The 19,467-nt window shown below is 47.3% G+C and overlaps 1 long non-coding RNA gene across 1 annotated transcript; it reads left to right on the top strand.

Moving 5' to 3' along the window:
- Window positions 1-22: 22 nt before the first annotated feature.
- LOC131498765 (uncharacterized) lies at window positions 23-18,940 on the top strand. The gene is made up of 2 exons (XR_009255583.1): window positions 23-127; window positions 18,759-18,940. It is a non-coding gene; the product is annotated as an uncharacterized LOC131498765 (long non-coding RNA).
- The last annotated feature ends 527 nt before the right edge of the window (window positions 18,941-19,467 follow it).

The following is a 19,467-nucleotide window of genomic DNA, read 5'->3' as shown; positions in this document are numbered from 1 at the left end:
TGGGGGGTCAGGGTGGGGTGCAGCACTGGCTTCCACACACGGCCATTGCCTCTCCGCAGGCACTGTCCCTTATCTGGACTCTGCCACAGCCTCTCCTCCTCCACTGCCATGAAGATCTTAAACAAAGGTCAGTTCACATACCTCCCTTTCTCACAAAACTTCAATGGCTCCCTGTAGCCTACAAAAAAAATCTATATTCCTTAGTTTGGTATCTATCCAGGCTTTCCACAATGTACTCTAATTAGAATGAAGATTTTTTATAGCCTCAGTTACTTTTATGTTCATTGAACAGATAGCTATCAGATGCGTACTAGTTGCCAGGCACGGTGCTGGGGATACAGTACAAACTGACATAGCCAGACCTCCTAAAACATATGGGCCAGTGGGAAAGACAAAGCAGCAAATAATTGTTCTATGAGTCCATAAGGGCAAATAAAAATGAGGGCTCTGAAGGAAAGAAATACAATGCTGTGAAAGAACTAGATTTGGATGGGTTGTGGGAGGGTCGCGACTCACTCAAGCATGGAGCTAAAGGGTAAATAGGTCTCAGTGGGGCTCTGGACCAGAGGGATGAGCATGTACAAAGGCCCTGTGGCAGGATGGAAGCACAGCAGACTTGAAGTATAACAGAAGCCCAAAGGCTAGAGTACCAGGTAGTGAGAAATGATGCTGGAGAGGTGGGCTAAGGCCAGACCAGACAGGACCTTAGAAGTCACAGGTTTGCTCAGACTCACAAGGAAGAGGAAAACAATAAAGTGATTCAAAAAGAGGGGAGGGACTGACACAATCAAGCGTCCTTTTTTGTGTTACTAAACTTTTGTTGAAGGAAACTGTGTATAAAGAAATGTACCAGGGGCATCTGGGTGGCTCAGTCGGTTAAGCATCTGATTCTGAGTTCAGCTCAGGTCATGATCTCACGGTTTGTAAGTTTGAGCCCCGCATCAGGCTCTGCACTGACAGTGTGGAGCTTGCTTGGGATTCTCTCTCTTCCCCTGTCTCTCTGCCCCCTCCCTCCCTTGCTTACTCTCTCTCTCTCTCTCAAAATAAATAAATAAACTTAAAAAAGAACATTAAAAAAAGAAATCTAATTAAAAGAGAAAGAAGGAAGAAAGGAAGAAAGAAAGAAAGAAAGAAAGAAAGAAAGAAAGAAAGAAAAGAAATGTGCCAGAATCACAAATGAAGACATCTGTATAACAATTTCCCCAGAATTCCTCCTTACAGCTCCTGCTGGTCAGGGTCTCCCTCTGAGGGTAAACACTATTCTAACTTCTAATTTCATAGGTTTGTTTTGTCTGTTAGAGTTTTATATCAATGGAATCATATTACATACAGTTTTTCATATCTGGCTTCATTCATTTTACAAATATATTTGCAGGATTTTAGCAATGAATTCTATTAGTCTTTGTGTATGTGGAAATGTCTTTATTTTACTTTCATTTTTGGAGAAACATTTGCTGGGTAATAGAATTCTTGGTTAACAGTTTTCCCCCCAGGATTTTGTATATGCCATTTCACTGCCTTTTGCTTTCCACTGTTTTATATGGGAAATCATCTGGTAATCACATCATTGCTCCCCTGCACATATGAGTCTTTTTATTATTATTATTATTATTATTATTATTATTTTGCTGATTTTTTTCTGTTTTTGTCTTAAAATTTTTTTTTAATGTTTCTTTACTTTTGAAAGAGAAACAGAGTGTGAACAGGGGAGGGGCAGAGAGAGAGGGAAACACAGTATCTGAAGCGGGGTCCAGGCTCTGAGCTGTCAGCACAGAGCCCTACACAGGGCTCAATGCGGGGCTCAAACTCACAAATTGTGAGATCATGACCTGAGCTGAAGTCCAACACGTTAACCAACTGAGCCACCCAGGAGCCCCTGTTTTTGTCTTTTAAATGTTTGCTATTATGTGTCTGGGTGTGGATCTCTTTGTATTTATCCTCCTTGAAGCTTCTTGAAATTTTGGGATAATGTATTTAATGTTTTTCATCAGATTCTGGGATATCTTGGCCATATTTTCCATAATGTTTTTCTGTTCCTTTCTCTTTCTATGTCTGGGAGTCTCATCACGCATCTGCTGACATGCTTAATGTTGTACCACTGCGCTCCAAAGTTTTGTTCATTTTTCTTCCATCATTTTTTCCCCCTGATCCTTAGATTGGATAATTTCTATCAATCTATCTCCAAGTTTGCTAATTCTTTCCTTGGCCATATATAATCTTTCGTTTAGTCTTTATAGTATATTTTCATTTCAATTGTACTTTCAACCCCAGAATTTTCCTTTTTAAATAAATAACTTTTGGGGTAGATTCCCATGGTTCATCGCTTACATGCAACACCCAGTGCTCATCCCAACAATGCCCTCCTCAATGCCCATCACCCATTTTCCCCTCTCCCCCAAAAAACCAACCCAAAAACCAAGAGCACACTTTATACACTGTATGTTAACCAATTTGATAATAAATTATACTAAAAAAATAAATAAGTAAATGTTGAAAACAAAAAAATAAACAAAACAACACACTTGTATAAATCGCACAGATAAAATTAGCATTTCTACAAAATTAAAGTAACTGTTATTTTGTTAGAAAAAATAAAATAAAAAATAAAAAATATACTTAGCTGTCTTCAGTTGGGTCATTTAAAAATTATAAGAGTGTCTTGATATAATATTCCTTTGTTGCAAAATTCTTCTAATAAATTTCACTTATCTTTTAAAAAATAATCTCTGTCTCCTTATTTAGAATTTATGTTGATTCATTGTTGTCATACTTTCATTTAAAATTTTAAACATGATTTGTTTTAATTCTTTGCCATATTTGTAGTAGCTATTTGAGGCCTTTGCTAAATTCAACATCTGCAAACACTCAGAGACAATGTTTATTGACAGATGTTTTCCTGCGTATGTGTCACACTTTCCTGTTTCTTTGTATATCTTGTAATTTTTTACTGAAAACTGGACATTAAGAAAAATTGTAGCAACTTTGGATTCTGATTCCTGCCAAGTTTATTGTTGCTTTTTTTTCCCATTTATTTATCTGTTTAATAACTTAGCTAGGCTCTGTGAATCAGACAATCCCTGTCTGGGAATCTGGGAATCCTGTCTTCCTGATGGTGTGAAGTCCCTGAAGTTTCTGATTAAATTTTTTGTATTTTTGTTTTTATATTTAAGCCTAGCTTCCTGATTGCTTCTGTGTCTGCATATCTGCATATCTGACTGGACAGAGATTGTGCTCAAATACCTCCAGCCAGTAAGCAATCTGTCCTCTGTTGAGGAATCTGTGTGTGGACAGGGGGGCTGTGTCAGCTCTCTTAGGACTGCATTATTATTTATTTTTGCACAGTTTATTATTGAAGAGCTCCTGTGGGTCAGGATTCTGGGTGTACCTTGGTTGGGTCCTCTGACTCAGGCTAAAATCAGGTGTGAGCCAGGTTACGGTGGACCATCTGAAGGACTAACTGGGGGAGGCTCTACCTCCAAGTTCCTGATCTGGTTCTTGGCAGGACTGGGTTCCTTGCAGCTCATTGACCTGAGTTCTTCCTTTGCTGGCCATTGGCAGAAGGCCACCTTCAGTCTCTTGTGACATGTGACTCTCCACAGGGAAGCTCACAACATGGCAGCTCATTTCATCAGGGCAGCAAGGGAGAAGAACCAGAGAGAGAATGAGAGCAAGGCGGAAGTCATTTTTTTAAAACCTAGCCTCGGAAGTGACACCCATCACTTCTGCTGAGTTCTGTTTATTAGAAGCAGGTCACTATGTGCTGGCCTCACCCAAAGGGAGGATTACATAGGGTACTAATCCGAGGAGGTGAGGATCACAGGGAGCCATTTTAGAAGCAGCTGATAACAGGAACCCACTCAAAACTCAGGCCATTTTCATGTGTTTTCTGTCGTTTACTTTCTGCTGGACTCTTTCTCATCTTTGCACACACGCACAACCTAGGGGTTAGCCTGGAGTGTGTGGCTGGCTTGGGCCTTCTGTGGTTTGCACACTGCGTGCACGCAGCTTTAGCCAGGAGTATGTTTGCCCCAAGCACAACCGGCAGCCTCGGTCTGGTGGAGCTGGTGGCTCTTGTGCTTTTCTGCCTTGGAGATTTTCCCTGAAGCCTACAAGGCTGCCAAGGGTGGGTGCCGCTTACTGCCCCCAATCCAGTGATTCCCTTTTAGCCAAAGCAGAGAAACTGCCCCACACTGGTGGGACCTCTGTGCTTGTAGCTGGGAGGAGGGGCCGGGAGCAGCTTTGGGCAGGAATGCCACAGATGTTCACGGTTATTGCCCAACTTTCTGGTTTGCAAGCACAGATACTGCTCCAATTGTGGTATGATGTCCGGAGTGCTACGTGGTTGTTTTGATCAATTTTGTCCAGCTTTGTAATTGCTTTTAGGGGAGAGGATTTGCTATGTCCCTCCTCAGCCGTAGGTGGAAGTCCCCTGTCAATACACCTTTTATATAATACATTTTGTAAGACCCCCTTTACTGTGTTAACATAAAATTCATATATAATTTAGCCTATTTGCATACACATACTAGTCCTCCAAACTAATATAAGGGAGAAATTTTTTAAAATGTATACAGTCTCCCTTTGGGTCTATGTCAATATTTTATTTTATTTTTTAAAGTTTATTTATTTATTTTGAGAGACAGAGAGTGGGAGCAGAAGAGGGGCAGAAAGAGAGGGGCAGAAAGAGATGGCTGTGCTATCAGCTCAGAGCCCAAAACGGGGCTCGAACTCACAAACTGTGAGATCATGACCTGAGCCAGGAGTCAGATGCTCAACCAACTAAGCCACCCAGGTGCGCCACATCTCAATATTTTAATACTTGGTCACAAGTAAAATAGAAGGAAATCCTCCAAGTTTTTCAAATGCCTCTCAGGGAATGTTGCAACCTCTCTAATGAAATAATGAAAAAATCGACTGTAATCAATCAAGGGTAGTTGGGTGGAGGCCGTGTACAGTCACATGGTCTGTCCCCATTGAGCAGGGGCTGTGTGTGGGGGGTGGGAGGCAATGATTAATAGGCATTGATACAGTGAGTAGGTAAGTGAATGAGTGAGAGAGTGAATGGACAGGACAACACATGAGGGCCTCTTCACCCCAGGTTTCTCATCCCCAAATCTGCAGTAGAAATCAGTGTCCACATGTTTCTAGAAGACCTGTTCTGGGGTGGAAATTGGGTTGCCAGAACTCTATGTTTGTGAACATGAGTATTAGCATTCTCTTTCGGCTACAGCCATCTTAAAAGAGACCAGAGGTTAGGAGGCCCAGGACCCAGAGGATCATCTCATGGGACAGGAGATAATTCAAATCAAGGAGCATTTATGGGTGTGTTTCTGGTGCCAACCACTGTCCTGGGCAGTGAGGGAGGGGGGGTGTAGAAATCTGGGGTATCTGGGTGGCTCAGTCAGTTGAGCATCTGACTTCAGCTCAGGTCATGATCTCATAGTTTGTGAGTTTGAGCCCCACATCAGGCTTGCCACTGTCCATGCAGAGTCAGAAGACTCCTCTGTGAATGGTGGGGTGTATGGATGTGAAGCCTGGAATGGTGGTGGTCATTTTGGTCTGGTGAGGGAGGGAAGCTACAGTGAAGATAAAACACCATTCAAAGAGTCAAGAGTCTCACTGAAAAACTGAGCCAGTGTCTGAGATTTTCAGACTTAAATTATTTTTTGTGTTTATTTATTTTTTAGAGAGAAAGAGACAGAGTGCAAATGAGCAAGGGGCAGAGAGAGGAGACAGCAGGCTCCAGGCTCTGAGCTGTCAGCACAGAGCCTGACGCGGGGCTTGAACTCATGCACCATGAGATCATGACCTGAGCTGAAGTTGGAAGCTTAACTGACTGAGCCACCTGGGCACCCCCAGACTTAAAAAAGTTATTTATTTATTTATTTATTTATTTACTAAGTGTGTGTGTGTGTGTGTGTGTGTGTGTGTGTGTGTGAGTGGGGGAGGGCAGAGAGGGAGAGAGAATCCCAAGCAGGCTCCACACTCAGTGCAGAGCCCAACTCGGGGCTCAATCTCATGACCTGAGCCGATATCAAGAGTCTGATGCTTAACCGACTGAGGCACTCAGGCACCCCTGAACTTTTCAGACTTTTAATGAGCTGGAGTTGTGTTTCCTCTTACTTGCAATAAAAATCTTTCAGGTGATACAAATAGCTAATACAGGGGAGATGGTAACATGTAATAGTGATGGAGGGCATGGTGAAGTCTCCTGGCCGTGGGGGGGATGGGGAGGCCATCAGAGAAGACTCCATCGAGAAAGAAGTCAAGCTGGGTCTTGAAGGAATCAGAGGCTTCGACAATAGGAGAATTACATTCTCTTTGGAGGTAACAGCACCTACCAAGGTATGAAGGTGTACAGGGAGGAGGCATGGGGACAGGGAGGCATGGGGACAGGGAACAGAGGGGAGGCATGGGGACAGGGAACAGAGCCAGAGAATGAAGGCGGTGAAATGTTTTGCTGCTTTAGAAAGCTCATTCATTCATTCAACAAGCAGCTCTTGAATGCTTCCAACCAGCCAGGTACCTCTGAGTGATGTGAGCAGAAATGGGGGTGGGTGGGGAGGAGAGTGGGCACGCTGAGCCAGAGAGACCCGGGAAGACACCATGCATATGTATAGGCAGCATCGAATAGACCACGGCTGCTGACAGGCTGGGATCCCAAGTCCAGAGTAGGGCCTGGAATTCTGTTGCAAGAAAGAAATGAAGCCTTGCGGACAGTGTTTTCCCTACCCCCATCACCAAGTGGTACCTATTGAAATGAATTGCAAATTGAGGAAGCCTCCAGTGTCAAGAAAAGTGTGAACATACCTCCAACCTCTCTGGCTTAGGCTGGGGGTGGGGATATATGGGGATGAAATCAGCGGGTTTTTCCACCTGGTGCTGCAAGGTTTATGTAGTGATGGGCTGTCTTTTTTACTTTGCCCTCCTTTCTGGCATTTTAATACCCAGTATCATTGCAATACTCAAGGGCCATTTAAAAAAAATATATAATCTTATTAGCAAGAACTGCTTTACTGTGGCTGGCCCAACCAAGTTCCAGAACACAGCCATAGGTCCCCAGTCTCAGCAGGGTGTCCGAGGATGGTGGCTCTGATTCTCAGAACACTACATCTGCCCTAGTTTTCCAGGACATTCCAAGCAAATGTCTCAATTAGGCTGCAGGATGGATGTACTGTGGAGTGGGCTGTGATTTACATATTCACGGCCCTGCAGTCTCCTTGGTCCTGAAAGTGTCCTTCCTTTGCTCAGCAGGGCCCCAAGGAGGCTGCCAGGGCCTTCCAGGGGCCAGGCCTCAGGGCTGGATGGCTCTGAGGGTGAGGTAAAACACGGAGCAGCATGGAGCTAGGAAGACTTGGCTGGTCAGGGAGCCAGAGGCCCAGGTACGAGGCCCATGCAGCTCTCCTTCTTTTGGCTCTGTGACCTTGGGCTTGCTGTTTGACCTCTTTCATCTTACAGTGAATAGGACTCAATGAAGGGTTGCAAAGTAGTGCCAGTGATATTTGGCCCACAGATGTATTTTATTCAGCCTGCTAAGTGTTTTAGAAGTCAGGCCATGTCATAAAAAAATTCAGATTTCTGATCTGTTTAATAAATGAAGGATGTGGTATGACAAGGTAAGCATCTTCCCCCTTGAGATGGGGACACATCCACACTGGTCACCCTCTGTCACATGCAGAGCCAAACGTCCTACAGTGCATAAGACAGCCCCTGAAGGATTATCCAACCCCAACGGTCACTAGTGCTAATGTTGGGGAATCTGGTCTACTGGGCAACACAGCCATGTGAACAAATGGTTACAATTAAATGTAATAAGGCTGTAATAGAAATGGGGCCAGAATTAGTTGGAGGCCCAGAGGTGAGAGGGAATAACTGAATCAGAGAGGAGCAGGGGACATCCCTGTTTGGAGCAACAACATTGCTATCTTGTTCATGCCTCACATAAGCTCCCTGTATTCAGTTGACTCACCCGGGATGCAAGTGCTGCTGTACCGATAGTTCAGGCTCCATCTGCCCTGGCAACTTCATTCATACTCCTGGATCCAGCCATCCCTGAAGTCTCATACTCTCTGGTTATGTGGCACCTATAGGTTTTTGTTTTTTGTTCCCTACACTTATTTGAGTTGAGTTACTTTTGACATAAACACCACAGCTACATCTGCATACTCACAGATCTTGTGCAGACTTCCCCTTTCACACTTACACATCTGAGGTCACCCCCACCCCCAACTGACAGTCACCTTCTTTTCTCCTTCCTGTGGCTGGCAGCTCTGTCCCCCTCTGGTTGCAGAAGGGGCAGCCGCATCTCCGCAGCATCCAAATATCCAAGCATCAAGTGCATGATTGAAGTGCTCCATCAGCTTGGACTGGGGGAGCCGTGAGCTGATGTGGTTCGTGGAACAGCTGCCCGCCCGCGCAGGGCTGGCAGTTAATTAAAAGCCCCATGCACTTAGTGATTAACTAATCACAGCATGATGGCAGTCGGTGATGGTGCGGCGAATTCTCTGCTGGAGTCAGCTGAGAGGCTCCGAATGTCTGCCTTTGGGCGGCGGTGGCAGCAGGAGGCCTGGGTGGCCCCAGTGTGGCCATCCCAAGCAGGTTGCAGAGCAGATCCCCAGCTGTCTCTCCTGCTTGAAGCTTCTAGGAGAAACAGTTGAAAGGGGACGTGGGTGGGAGGGTGAAGATGGGGAAACCACTGTGGGGCGGGGGGTGGGGGGCCTGGGTGTCGGGTGGGGCTGGAAGGAAGGGAGGGGAGGCTGTCAGGAATGGGAGCCACTTGGTGGGGGGTTGATGGGACCTTGGGAAGGCAGGGAGGGGGCCAGACACAGGGACTGGGCAGGGGCCTGGTATACCTCAGTGGCAAGGGGGAGGATGCAAGCCCCCTTCATTTCAGGGCAGCGTGGTGCCTGGTTAGGTGCATGGTTGAGCCAGACTGCTGGTAAGTCATGGCTCTGCCGCTTTAAGGCCCATGTGACCATGGACATGAATTTCAATCTCTCTGCCCCAGTGTCCTTCCCTGTAAAATCTGGGATTAATAACCATACCTACCCGCTCCCTCCCCCCCCCCCACTCCTACCAGCCAGGATTCATCCATGTGAAGTTTCCCTAACACAATTAGCACATGAAGAATATTAACACTATTAATACTAAATTATTAACTTACAAAGAAGAGGGCTGTTTCCTCTGGGAAAGATACAAGGGCCGATACCCTGAGAAGTGAGTCTGGCTCCACTGTGGCAGGAACTCTCTCTCCCCCACTGCCCCTAGAAGAAGCTTGGGGAGGCCTTGGGGCCGGGAGGCTGGGGGAGGCATGGAAAGACAGGCGAAACTGCACTGCAATTGCACTCTGTGTAAGTGGAGCTCTGAAGAACAGCTCCATGCGTCTCCCTGAAGAGCCCTGAGCTGGCACCCCAGGAGCTGCCACTTTACTCTCTCTGTCGTGCTCCTGGGTCCAGCCCTGGCTCTTGATTCTGACCCTGCCCATTAGGGTGACCCTATGGGACTGCAAGTACCGGGGACTTCGCCCTCTTTAATGTTGTCTCCGGGTGCCCAGTTACCCCACAGGAGCATCTCCCACATCCTCACTTGGCTTTCATGTCCCCCGCAGTCTGTTCCAGATTCTCTCTCCTTACGTCCATGCTGCCCAAGGTCCCCACAGCTGCTTTCTCTACCGTCCTCCTCCTTCCCCTCTGATTCCAGAGTACAGCCTGCAGGGTGACACCTTCCACCTGCATCTGTCTCTGGTGGTGGTTTTCAAGCAGCCCCGGGGGGGGGGGGGCTCGGTAAAGTTCCATCTCTCCGGGGTCCTGGAGGCCCTCACTGAGAAGGCGTTGCTGGAACTCACACCCAAAGGGTGGACAAGAGCAGCGAGTCTTGTGTGGCTCTGGGAAGGGTCCTATGATGGGAAGGGGCTGGGGGAGGCTGTGCAGCAGGCACAAAGTGGAGGAGGCTGGAGTGAGCTGACATGAGTAACATGCCCAGCAGCAGGGCAGCGAGGGCTCATAGGTGGTGTCATTTCTCCATGGTGCAAGGTGGGAGACCTCACCTGCCTCAGGCCTGCTGTGCTGCCACCCGGCTGGACATCATAAGGTCTGTGAAGGGGAGGCCGGGTTCCCAGAAATAGACCTGCATCCAGGACTCTATGAAAGTAATCAATCGGAAATTGCAGAAAACACAATAGGGGCTGGGGAGTGGTCTGCACAGGGAGAGACTTGCCCTGAGGTAGGGGGGCAGTTCCTGCTGGACAGAGACCCCTGGGAGTCTCCCTTTGCTGGGCCCAGCTGGGTAATCAGGCAGGCATCTCAGTTGGGAGCCCCAACAAGTGCCTCTGGCTAACCTGAATGAGGCAGGCATATAGTGGAAGGATCTGGAGTAGCTCTCGGTGTAGGAGGAAAAGGTGGAAAATTAAGTCTTGCAGAGCCCAAGATGGAGGCAGACCCCCATGCTGTCTGCCTGCTGGGGCCTTGCCATCTGTGTGTCTGAGATTCCAGGGGAAACAGAGTTGGCTGTCTGGGCCACCATTATACAGTCACCCCTCTGCCAAGAAGCCGGGTGGGACCCTTGACTAAGGACTCAGAGTGAATCCTGTGAGGAGGGATGGCTCTCCAAAGCACTATTGGGGTGCTAGTATCAGAAGAGGGGAGGATGGCTCCTGGGTGGCTCAGCTGGTTGAGCATCTGATTTTGGTTCAGGTCATGATCCATGGTTCCTGTGTTCAAGCCCCACGTTGGGCTCTGTGCTGATAGCGTGGAGCCTGCTTCACATTCTCTGACTCCCTCTCTCTCTGCTCCTGTCCCACTCCCTCTCTCTCTCTCAAAAATAAACATTAAAAAAAAAAGGAGAGAGGAGGGGACACTAAGTGAATAAACCCAAGGTTTTCTGAGAAAGGCATGTTATTGTTCACACCTGTGAGGGGAGGCCAGGTCGGACCCCCAGGAAGATGCCTTCCCTCCACCCCCACATCTGTAGGTCCTTCCCTAAAGGCCAGACCAAGGCTCAGAAACAGTCAGCAGGTGAATGTCTCTTCATGTGCCCCCAAGCCCACTGCTAAGGGCCCAAGTGTCTGGAATGTTCTCCAAATTCTGAGGAATGTTTAAGGTGGGTCAACACAGTATCTCTGACTGTTGTGTGACTGTGGGCAAGCTCTCTGCCTTCTCTGAACCTGTTTCCCCACTGGGAATAAGGAGCATAATGGAAGGAAAAGTGCTTTAGAGACTGTGAAGTGCTTGGAGAAGCTATTCACGACCACTTTTATCTCTGGTCGTGACTTAGGAGGAAGTTGCCTGTCGGCCTTCTAACCATCAGCACTCCCTCCAGCCTCCTCCCCTGCTTTCCCCTGCCTCCACCCTTGGGGCTGAGACATGTGTCTGTGTTCTTGCCAAAGGGGCCACTTTGAGAGCCTTTCCCAGTGCCTGGTTCCTTCTCCCCAGCCTGGAGAGGAGATGTGCAGTCAGCAGAAGTATCTGACTGGCCGAGGAAGCCCCAGGGTGGGGACTGGGAGAGAGCCTGGGGAGGTGATGTGGGGAGAGCTGGGGAGGATGGGGGCAGGTTCTCATCCACTGTGACTGGTCCCCATAGCTGTGCTCTGAATAGACAACATTCAGGTCACATTCCCTATAGCAAAGTCTGAGGAACCCAATATCTCAGCCAGAATTGCTGGAAAAGAAATAAATATCTGGAGCTTGGAGATGATCATTGATTTCGGGGGAACTCTTGGTTTTAACAGATTGGCCACTCAGCAGATAATACAAATAAGTACCTTGTCTTAGCTCTGGCCGCTATAACAAAAATACCATAGACTGGCTTTGGCTTCCATGTGTAGGGTTTAGTGTGTCCACATCTAAAGTCTGTGGGCACACCCAGCTAGCAAGGGAAGCTAGGAAATGCAAGCTTTATTCCAGTCAGCCTGTGCCCAGCTAAGATTGGGTTCTGTTCCTGGGCAGGAGGGCGGATGGATGTTGGGGGAAAGGTAGCAGCCATGGTCATAGCTAGGGAGTGTGAAAATGGACTTGGCCCCTTTGCCTGCCCTATTGGCCCCATGATCCTGCCCCTGCCTAGAAATTTCTCTGAAAGGGGAGCAGAGAGTTGTAGCTGTAGCGGGGGGGTCCCCATAATAGGAGAGGTGGGCTAGGGCTGGGTCCACTGAGGATCTTATTTGTGGGATAAGATTCTGACCAAGGAACAGCTGCCTCCAAAAGGACAGTGGTGTTCACAGATGTGCCAGGGAAGCACCTTGGGAATGACTAGGCAGGAAGAGCTGCACGGAACGAAGTCCTCAGCTGGGAGCCAGGGCCTCGGCTTTTGACTTTCCGGCTCACCAATCTCCTAGGTGACCTTGAGCAGGCCTGTTAACTTCTAACATCCCCCAGGCTGGGTCCCATGGTCAGTAGGATAGGGACAATGTAAAGAATTCAAGGTCAGGCAAGGGTGAGGCAAGACACATTCGACCCAGGCACAAAATTTCAGAGGACACCAAAAAACTCAGCAATTAAGATCAATACTATTTTCATGCAGATTTTTTGTTGTGGTGAAACGTACCATAAAAGTTACCATTTTAACCATTCTTAAGTGTCCAGTTCAGTTGTGTTAAATACATTGGCCCTGTTGTGCCACCATCCCCACCCTCCATCTTTAGAACTTTTTCATCTTCCCCAACTGAAACCCTGTCCCCATTAAACATTCACACCATACTCCCTGCTCCCGCCACCCAGCCCCTGGCAACCTCCATTCTACTTTCTATCTCTATGACTCTGACTATTCTAAGTACTTTGTATAAAGGGAATCATACAGTATTTCTCTTTTTGTATCTGATTTATTTCATTTAGCGTGATGTTCTCCAGGTTCATGCATATGTAGCAGGTGTCAGAATTTCCCTCCTTTAAAAAAATTTTTTTTAATGTTTATTTATTTCTGAGACACAGAGAGACAGAGCATGAGTCGGGGAGGGGCAGAGAGAGAGGGAGACACAGAATCGGAAGCAGGCTCCAGGCTCTGAGCTGTCAGCACAGAGCCCGACGCGGGGCTCGAACTCATGGACCGCGAGATCATGACCTGAGCCGAAGTCGGCCGCTTAACCGACTGAGCCACCCAGGCACCCCAGAATTTCCTTCCTTTTTAAGGCTGACTCATATTCCATTGTGGAGATACCACATTTTGCTTATCCACTCATCCCATCAACGGACACGTGGGGTGGTTGCTTTCTACCTTTTGGCTATGGTGAATAATGCTATTATGGACATGGGTGCACAGATACTGTTTAAGCCCTCACTTTCACTAGCACAATATTTTATAGCAACTAAATCTCATGCAAGAAAGTCCATGATGAATAAACTTCCCAAATGTTAAGGAAAGATAAGATCGGGACCAGCACTGTGCTGAGCCACATGAGACTCTGAGGCCAAAGAGAGGGGGTACATTTCTTACCTGGCACAAGCTGCTCCTTTAAATCATGCACTGCAGGTGAGCGCCTCGCTTCCTCATGGGGAGTCCTAGCCCTGATGAGGGTGACAGGGGCCTGGCTGAGCATACTGGGCCCCGGGGAGCCTCCTCTCCCCCTGTTACCCTGGGCTGATTTAGGAACTGGAGTGATAGAGGAGCCTCTAGGTTGGAAAGCTCGAGCTGGAGCTGGGGCTTCCTCTCCCCTTGGACAGATTCATCTTAATTAGCCCCCTCAGATAACAGTTCTTTTGGAGGCCGAGGTAGCTGACTTATGAAGACACTGTCTTCCTCCCCTTGGAGTTGTTTTGTCAAGTGACAAACCAGGAGACACATGTCCCCACTAAGGGTTGGCCCACAGAGCTGGGTTTGAAGCCTTTCTAATGAGATAGGAGATGATGCTCTTGATCTGTGACCTGTTGGCCCAGCCAGGTGGGCACCTGTCGCTGTGTGCAGGAGCCTGAGTTTGGGTGCAGCACATGCGAGCCTGGGTGCAGTGGCCCCCACCAGGAGCAATAGAGGTTCCTGAGACCCAGCCCCTCAAAGATGAGAACCAATGAAATCCCCAAATGACAGCGGCTTCCCTTAGTCATTCAGGGAACATTTAGTGAGCACCTACTGTGTGCCAGCCAGTTAGTAGGTGGGAATGAGATGGGTCAGTTGTGGCCCTGACTCTAAGGAACTTATAACTAAAAAGAAGTGTTCATAAGAGTTGAGGACTACCAAGTTATTGTGTAGGAGAGTGGGCAAACGAAGGGGAGCGAGAAGCCATCTCAGCTCTCCCAGCTCTCCTCCTTGGTTGCTAAGTGTACTTGTGCTGCTCACGCAGAGCGCAGGCATAGCAGAGCGCAGGCATAGATGAGGCGGGGAGGGGGTGCCCTGGAGGAGGCTGCGCCTCTCTGAGGCCTGCACTTGCCTGCTATCCTTAGACTGACCAGCAGATGGCAGTCATGCTACGGGAAAGTCAAGAATCGCTGGGGGCGGAGGGGGAAAGGAACAGAGACAGATACAAAAGCACTGGGCTTTTATAACAAAATACCATTGACTGGCTGTCTTCAACAACATATTTCTTTCTCACAATTCTGGAGGGGAGGAAGTCCAAGGTCAAGGTGCCAGCAAGGTAGGCTTCATTCTGGGTGTCTTCTCTTGGCTTGTAGGTGGCTGCTTTCTCACCATGTGCTCACATGACCTTTCCTCAGAGCATGTAGGTGAGGGGGAGGAGGAGAGGGAAGAGACATACAGACAGATCTTATCTTCCTGTAAAGCCACCAGTCCTCCTGGATTAGGGCCCCATCTTTATGACCTTATTTAACCTTAATTACTTCCTAAAGACCCTCTCTCCAGAAATCAAATGCAGTTACATTGGAGGTTAGGGCTTCAAAATACGAATTTTAGGGGGAAACATTTCAGCCCAGTGCAGAGAGAGGGAGAGAGAGAGAGAGAGAGAGAGGAGAAAAGGGGGAGAGAGAGGGAAGGAGGAAGGGAGAGACAGACAGAGAGGCAAGGGGTGGGGTGGGGTGAGGGGAGAAGGGAAGAGCCTGTAGCACTGGGTGGGGATTCCTGGTTCTGAGCCAGATTTGCCATTCACCTTATTGGACCTTGAGGAAGCCACTCTTCCCTTTGGACTGCCACATCTTCCCCTCCAAAGGGGGTAGTGGTATACCCCACACCCCCATACACACTGAAGCAGCAACAAATTCACAGAAAGGGGCCTGTCAAGAGCTTCCCCCCGCCCCCGCCATTTCCTCACTCAGAAACCCTATTAGATGGGCATTACCATTATCTTCATCTTTCAAATGAAGAGACCAAGGGTCAGGGAAGTTAAGTGGCTTGGCTGAGGTCATTGCTGAGACTCAAACCCGTCTTCTGACCCCATGGTTTAATCAGTCAAGTGAGCGACTTGAGAGGGGTAGAAGATACAGTATAGATATGAAGGAAACTTGGGAACTCCTTGGCATAGCTGGGCTTGACAAATGGGGGCCTTTTCTGGAGCCTCCACAAAATCCCTGAGAATGGGCAAGTTTGGTGGAGGGCCCTTGCAGGGAACACAGGCCTCCCGGGGAATGGCCTGGAAACTGGCTCAGAGACAGGAGAAACACTCCCTGGACATGTGGTAACCAAAGAAAGGTGTCCAAGAGGTAGCTTCTGTCCCTCTGTCCTGTCTTGGTTTACTCACAGTGAAGTCCATCCAGCTCTTGGCTTCTGCTGTGTGGTATGTGCAGGGCCATATGCAGAGAGGGGAGAATCTACTCCTTTTCTCTCAGAGACACACGAGGGACGCCTAAATCTAATAAGTTAATCTAGACTCCCAGAAACAAGATTAAATTTTCAAATAAAAGCAGGCTCTGACAGCTAAGGCATAAATCTTTTATTTAAAATAGAGACTAAACCCATTGAAATGCAATCAGCGATGACAGATGCAGATAGAAACAAGCTCTGATAGAAGAGACACGGCATAGATTTGTTCGCTTTTGGTGACATACCATAAAGGGTGACCTGAAGGACAGTCTGCAAGCGTCAGCAGATAGTGAGGCCTTTGCATCCATTCCCATGTGGTTTGTTGGCCCAAGGTGGTGCCAGGGTAGTTGCTGAGGCAGGTGGGAGGGAGCCAGCCTCGGAGGTTGTGGTCCTATTGCCATCACCCATCTCCCCGCTCAGAGGGCAGGGAAGAGGGTCAGCAGTGTTTGGACATGTTTGGAGCACCAGCAAAGCAGCTTGAAGAGGAGAGAATGGGGAGCTGTCAAGAGCAGGTGGGAGAAGGTTGAGGCAAGAGGATAAGGCAGGTAAGGACAATAGAATTTCCTGGGGCTGCCAGAACAAAGGGTGAAGCTCTGCAGACCCCAAACCAAGACAGTCTTCTGCTTCAGCTGCTATGGAGGAGCATTTCTGAGTGCCAGACACTGTGCATTTAGTTCACAATCTTATTTAATCCTCACATCAAACCCTTTTACAGGTAACTGGCTGACACTCAAAGGGGTCAAGTCCATGCCTTAATTACATAGCCAGTTAGTGACAGAGCCACGAGTCTGCCCCAAGGCATGCTGACCCCGGTCCCTTGCTCTTTCTACCTGACATGCCACAGCTCAAAGACACCCAGGGATGCCCTGGAGCCTCGCAAACATACAGACACCTCATTTGTTCTAATTCAAGCAAAGAACAGGGAATTATTTCTCTTAAATATTGCCCCTTTTGAAGCTTTTTCATGCTTGCAAACACAAAGTTGCCACCACAAATATACATCCCTTGAGGACAAAGGCGTTCCCAAATTGCTAGTCCCATGAATCTGTGTTCAGGAAAATGTTGAACAGGATGCTGAAAACAAAGCAAACCCCCATACAAGACAGTGCTTGTGTTAAATAACTTTGGGAAACTCCACCTACCTACCACAACTCCTCCTGGAGAGTCACTCCACATGTTAGAATATTAAAGAACATTATGACAAGTCCTGAAGAAAAGAAGTTTGTTTAACCCAACATTTCCCCAACTTATTTGAACATGGAAATGTTTTTGTTTCTCCTACTGGACATGAGATCACATCAACTCATCTTCCAATGAGCCAATCTCAGGAAACACTGATCTAAGAGTATCATTTCAGTTTGGCACATAGCTTCCTGCTTCTCCAGAAGGAGTATTACAGAACATGAAATTTCACCACTAAATACTTGAAACAGGTGCCCAGAGAAGCCACAATCGACATTTGTGGTTCTTAGTGTTTTTTAGGTGAAGTGTCCTTAGGTAATTTGATGAAAGTTGTGGATTTCTTTTCCTTGGTGAAGAGGAGAAGCACTCACATGTATTGTGTACACACACAGAATGTTGAACTCAGATTTAAGGATTCATAGGCCATTTTTTGCTCATGGGCCTCAAGTCACTAAACTTTAAGTCATTATCAGCTTAAGTCCTTGATGTTATTGGAAGCCAAGCACTAGGCCTTGGCTGGGGGTGAGGGTGCCAGCGTGCTGGGGGTAGAGCCACTGAGAGGGTCTGGGTGAAAAGGCCAAGTAGACTCCTGGCCTGCTGACAAAGAAAGCCCTGAGAGTCACTTCAGCTTCATGTGTTCAATGCAAGGGGCACTCCACTGGGGTTTGGGATGGGGGTGGGAGGCATCAGGCAGCTTGGTGAGCAGAGACCCCTTTGCATGTCTGAAGGAGTGTTCCTTCCCAGTCCTGTGGGGAGTTTCAAGCTCAGAGCTCCTACCTCTCTTGGAGCCTCCCATAGCCTAGTATATGAGAATCCTGTTGTTGATGCTTGCCTAACATCCCTTCCCTGTCCCCATTCTCCTGGGAATAGCACCTTAGTTATCCTTGAGGAGTCACCTCTAATGCACATTGGTGTATATTCATGGTATGGATTGAACCTCACCCCTAGATTCAGGATGGTCTCATGACCCAGACATAGATAATCAGAGGGTACCATCTTTTTGGTCACAGTGATTGGTTCAGGGATAGGCATAGGAACCAAGCCAGAACAATTACTGCCAGATGGACAAATTATAGGACTTTTACAGAGAAAGAGTAGTTCTCATGGGGCTGTTCATAAAAGAGTATGCCTGGAGCTGCTGGTGGCCACCTTGACCCATGAGGGAGATGGCCTGAAAATGGATCCTCTATTGAGGAGATCAGGTGAGAGATGGAGAGTGGGGGTGACCCAATGAGACTTTTTGTGTCTATATCCAACTATGCCCCAACTTATTCTACCCCTGGCACAGTTACATGAACCAGTACATTTCCTTTGGTGCTTAAGACCATGTGAATTGGATTTCTGTTGCTTGCAACTGAAAGGATCTTGATTTCCCGGTGTTAAAAACACATTACTAGGTCCACTGAATTAGAATTTCCAGGAATATGGAGGTGATAGGTAGGTAGGTAGGTAGGTAGATAGATCTTTCTGGGTAATCTAATGGTCTAACAGCTCTAGCTTGTGATAAGCTTACTCAGTTTTGCACCATGGAAGGATGGAAGATGCTCAGCTGGGGAATTCCAGATTACCAACATATGCATCCAGTGAAAGCCCAGTAGTCAAGATATTTTACATGGTTGGTCCTTAGTTTATTCCCACTCTCAAGCTCTCAAATGGGGCTAAGAATCATGTAATTGTGACTTCTCAGCTTTGTACAGGAGCAAGAGACTGATCTGTGTTCATCAAAACATTTCCTTATCTTCCTGTCCCCACAGGGAGACTATACTTCCCGGACCCTTTCTGGTAGGTGTGGCCATGAGCTGGGTTCTAACCGATAGAATGTGAGCAGAAGGTATATATTCCACTTCCAGACTTGGCTTATAAAAAATCTTCTTAGATATTCTTCATGATTTTTACTCTTCTAGCTTGATGCAGGTAAACATGAGGACCTTCAAAGCCATTTTGGATGTTGGAAGTGGGAAGAGCCACAAGAAGGAAGGACTATGGGTACCAGAATCACTCTTGGAGATGAGCTTCATGACAATTAGGAGTCCCTGCTTGGGAGTACTACATAAGTGAGAAATAAATATCTGTTGTGTTAAACCACTGGAATTTTGGGGTTTATTTGTTACAGTTTTTTTTTTTTTTACCAGTGAATTTTTATGAATTTCCAGATAACTTTCCCATCTATTCATTCATCTTTTCTTTACAAAAACTCTGGGTGGCAGTCTGGGAATGGCATTTTACAGATGAAAATGCTTGTCCTAGCTTAACTAGTTGGTGGGAGGATAGAAATCCATTCTAAAAAGAGCAGTTTGATATTATTGTGAAGAGATTATGATGGTGAGCCCTTCCTTGGCCCTGATCCCCTTCCTATTAGTTCAGACATTTCTGTAGTTAGAGCTCTCCCCCAGGATTCAGCACCCATACTCCACCCACGCGGCCCCTATTTCTTCCGCAGTGAAGACTCTAGGGACTCTGCCTCTGTCCGTGGTGCTGAAACCAGTGGCGTTCACAGAGTGGACTCAAATGTTAGACAGAACTAGATTTTACTTCTAAACATATGTTCCCTTGGAAAGTATTTTAACCTCTCCAATGGTAATTTTATTATCTGTAAAATGGGAAAATTATACT

Source organism: Neofelis nebulosa, chromosome 17 (genome assembly GCF_028018385.1).
Source record: "Neofelis nebulosa isolate mNeoNeb1 chromosome 17, mNeoNeb1.pri, whole genome shotgun sequence".
Classification (NCBI taxonomy): Eukaryota; Metazoa; Chordata; class Mammalia; order Carnivora; family Felidae; genus Neofelis; species Neofelis nebulosa.
This window is presented reverse-complemented; position numbering and strand designations above follow the sequence as displayed.